Consider the following 5,030-nt stretch of genomic DNA (forward strand, 5'->3'; position numbering starts at 1 on the left):
GAATCACATGCAAACTGCATCCGCACAGTCTGGTCAGGATCCATGCTGTTCGCTTACGGTTTCTCTAATTCCAATAGGCTTTGAAAGCGAACAGCATTGATCCTGACCAGACTGCGCGGATAGAAAGACGTCCGGTTCATCCATAGTTCTGCACTTTGCAGTGACTGATCTTTTACATGTAGGTCTTACGTCATCGATAAGTTAGGTCTTGATTTGCGTTGTATTGGTCTTAAGAGAAATAAAATTCACCAGTTACAACAGAATGTTTTGATGATATTCTGGAAGTTTATTACATTTATACACCGCAACAATATACATTTTAGAAATGCGCAATTATTCTAAACTCGATATAAAATTGGGTGTGTGGGTTGATAATAACAGACATTTCCATTTCAGGAAGAAATGAATTTAAAAGACAGTAACTACCTACTCTCATCTTTGTTTTAAAAATAATAACAATAATAGTTATAATAACAATAGCAACAAAATCTAACATACAGAGAGAAAGGCGGCTTACAGAACTTAATATCCACTTTGGGACTTCAAGCACTGGAGTGACTATAATACACATTAAATTTTGTAAAATCGCAGCGATTAAAAAATAACAAGGTAAATATCTCCTTTTTAAAGCCAGCTTCCCATGAGATTTGAGAGATTAGTTTTTAACATGAATTACAATATACATTCAATTTTTTACCATACCAACAATTAATTCTGTATACATATTGCCTTGATGGAAACTCACAGTAAATTTGTTTCAAGTTATAACTATTCATGCATTAACTGAAATGAATTGTGACGTCTGGTTTGGTTCAGCTTTTGAAAGCATATTCATGTAGTAGGAGAAAACACTTCAGCATGATAAATGATCATTGATTTCGACTCAGAACTCGTATTTTCTATCTTAAATCAAATAATTTACTAGTATGTGTATGTCTTACTATTTGCCTTGTAGCCCATGAAAACTTTATATCCAAACGTCACTGACCATCAGACCTGGGGTCAATTACTTTGAAATTTGAATTACAATTACATTGAGAAATGTCCAATTAAATTACAATTACCATTACATGAAGTTAAGCAATGTAATTAATTAAATTACAATTATATTGCAAATTATAATTAATTACATTCAATTACAATACCAAATGTGGTGCTTCATACATGAACACTGTAGCAAAGTTCTTTACTTTGTACTACATATACATGATATTTCACCTGTAAACTGATTTCAATTATTTCAAAATTGAATTTAAGCTCAAAATAAAATCTGTGTTTGCAGGAGAACATCACTAAGTCTTTAATATTATTGCAAAAGGAGCTAAAAGTCAGCACTAATTAATAGTTAATACATTGTCAAACCAAATTCGGTTAGAGAAGATGCATGTAAAGTCAGGTATTTCTCTGAGGTCTGATTTTCTCTGAAAGTTATAGGATCATGGTTCTGCAATATGTTTCAAATTTAACTAGTATAGTTCAGTATTTAATCATTTACATTTTAAACATATATCTACAGTTTTTATCCTTGACACTTCATGTTATCCAAAGGACCACATTGAAAATAAGTTGTAAAACATTTATGAGCCATCCTAGAATAACTATGTCACTAAAACTGTAGAATATTCATCACGTATACAATAATATTTTTTTTATTATTTTGTTAGAACTGGTGGTGTTAAATGCTATGTTGTTTGTATCATTTAATACAACAAATTTTATCACAGATAAAAAATGATTAAATTAAGTGCTAAGCATTTCAATTTTTGCTCCGATAAAAATCTAAATAAAAATGATGCAAATAACAGTTTCAAATCATAATTTGATCATTTTCTCCTAAAACATAGTGACAAACATCATCAAAGATTACAAGTTGGTTCTAATAAAACAATTATATCAGAACAAAGGAGCTATGTCCAAGGGATTAACACCTACTATAATATTCTATTGTTATTTTTCACAGGTATGAAATACAAATTAGCATGTTAAAGTGAAGTGTCACTGGTAATAAACATATATGTATACTATTTGTTCAACAAACTGGATTAGCATGTGCCATGTAATTGGAAAGTAATTGAAATGTAATTGTCAGTTACACCCTAAAACTGCTCTGTAATTAATTAACTTACAATTACATGTAATTGATAAATGATCCAATTACAAATTACATTCAATTACTGAGGAAATGTAATTTAATTGCAATTAATTACAATTACATTTTAATTACCCAAGGTATACTGACCATGCCCGCGCGCAAGTCTATATCATGCTACAATGTTAGCTTACTTATGGACGGTGTTTCTACCCACGCGACATATCGCGGGGCCTTGTACGGTTTCAGTCACATGAACAGTCACACTGTCAGTCACGTGAAATTTGTATCTTTTTCCAATACACTGGCAGACCGGTCGAACATGTATTTTCTCAAGTGCTACTTCCCTTGTAACTGTTAAAATAGGACAGTGGTATATACATTTGCTGTATAGAAATAATTGAGAGCTGTTGCGCATAGCCATGCCCATTAAAATAGTTACTATAAATGACCTTTCAACCACAAAGCACACAGAAAAGTAGGGGTCATTTGTCATCTAAGAGAGAATTTTTCTATTTATTTTCAACACCATGGACCAATTTTAAAACTGACAGCTAAAACTGAGTATGGGGATGTGTGAAACAAAGTTGGGAACATTTCTGTCAGTGCAAAATGTTACCCAAATGTCAAGAACGGGTCCATAATACGATTAAAAAATCAGAAAGTGACTAACATAAACCAATTAAGTGCTACTTAACTGGGGAAAACAAGTATTATTTCTTCCTCTGCCATTATCTGTCAGGTCAAGACACCAAGAAACCTCTTGTCATGGCCCTAATCCAATGTCATTTTGATTACGCCTGTTCTGTATGGTATCATGGTCTGACTCATTTACTTAAATCCAAGCTCCAAACCACACAGAATAAGTTAATGAGGTTTGTTCTGGATCTTGATGTTAAATCGCACATTGGCCTTTAAATGTCTCAACTGGTTACCCGTCAACAAACGTGTAGACCAGATCACTCTGTGTCATGTTTTTAAAATAAAAAATGGCTTAGCCCCGGACTACATGGGAGACAATTTTATCCCCCCCAAGATACTGCGCATTTATATAGGACAAGTTTAAGCAACAAAGGGTTTTTTGCTGTTCCAAAGGTCAAGTTTGGGGTTAAAGTCCTTTTTCTTTTCCGATTTTTCCCAATGGAATACGTTGCCTGCTACTATAGCACATGCTGAGACTTTACTTTTTGATATAGTTGTGCAGTTTCCATCTAGTCACATAGTTCTTTAATTGATATAGTTGTGCAGTTTCCATGTAGTCACATAGTTCTTTAATTGATATAGTTGTGCAATTTCCATCTAGTCACATAATTCTGTAAACTCTGTTATGCCTCTCTATGTCATGACACCAACACAAAAGACCACAATGGAAATAAGAGTTTTCTCTTTTTTGTGTAGTCCTTGGTGAAGTTGTGCCTGTCGTATTTATAAATCCATGTATGTATGATGTTATTATGTTGTACTTACTATACATGTTGTGTTTTAAATGTTCATGTATGTGCACTCCTTACCGAAATAAATCTATCTGTCTATGTCCTAAAGTGCTGTTAAATTACTTATCTAGTACTTTTATAGCTGTAAGAAAAACATTTTCGAAGTCAATTTCCTTTCAATTTCCTTTGTATAGCACCAATACAATGCTTCAACTTAATAAGATTTTAGGGCAATTTCAGAGCACAATTAACTTTTAACCAGTTCCACTAGCTTATATTTTTACCATATTTAATGATTATGTGTTCAAATATGCAACCAAGTAACACATTAACACTGTTAGAATACCCAATCGCACTTCTGACATATAAAAATGAGCAAACTTTAGGCTGTGTGAATATGCATTGTTTGAAAAAAATACAACATACACAATGAAATTGCGTGGCTTCAAGTGTTTATAGAAAACAAGTCTCGGTTTGCAAAAGGAAGCTTAGTTTAAAGTGTTCCCTGGATACTAGTCTCGGTTGGCAAGAGGAGGCTTGGTGTCAAGTGTTTCCTAGAAATTAGCCTCGGCTTGCATTCAAGTGTTCCCTGGAAACTGGCTGACGACAAGTAGAGAGCTTTTATGTGTTTCTTGGAGACTAGTCACGGCTGCCGGAAGAAAGCTTGGTTTCAAGTGTAAGTGTTCCGAGGAATCTAGTCTCGACTGACAACAGGAGACGTGCTTTCAGATGTTTCATTGAAACAAAGCTGACAATAGAAATTGTGTTTTCAAGTTTTTCCAGAAGACTAGCCTCGGCTGACGAGAGGAAGAGTGCTTTCAAATGTTCCATGGACACAAGCCTCGGGTGACGAGATGAAGCGTGCTTTCAAGTGTTCCATGGACACAAGCCCCGGGTGACGAGAGGAAGCGTGCTTTCAAGTGTTCCATGGACACAAGCCTCGGCTGACGAGAGGAAGCGTGCTTTCAAGTGCTCCATGGACACAAGCCTCGGGTGACAAGAAGAAGCGTGCTTTCAAGTGCTCCATGGACACAAGACTCGGATGACGAGAGGAAGGGTGCTTTCTGTTCAAGCCTCGGCTGACGAGAGGAAGCGTTCTTTCAAGTGATCCACGGACACAAGACTCGGCTGACGAGAGGAAGCGTGCTTTCAAGTGTTCCATGGATACAAGCCTCGGGTGGCGAGCGATGTGAACGAAGCTGTGGTGGAGTTATAGGGAGACGAAAAGAAATTCTTCAGTTACTTTTCCTGTATATTTTTCATGCAGTATTAATTAACAAATAAATCTTCGTCTCAGCATTAGGCTCTTAGAAAGCTATGCTACGGCATGACACTGAAATAGTATGCATATATTTGAAAAAAGAAATCCCTAAATTGTATAGACAAGCTTGCATGGGCAGTCGCAGTAAAAATGCAAACACGTTTCATTAACTTAAACACACCTAAGCAGAAACAACGGTCATGTTATGTTTTACAGCTAATACTGAAAGTTAGAACATGTTCACTCA

Source organism: Mercenaria mercenaria, chromosome 13 (assembly GCF_021730395.1).
Source record: "Mercenaria mercenaria strain notata chromosome 13, MADL_Memer_1, whole genome shotgun sequence".
NCBI classification, from domain to species: Eukaryota; Metazoa; Mollusca; class Bivalvia; order Venerida; family Veneridae; genus Mercenaria; species Mercenaria mercenaria.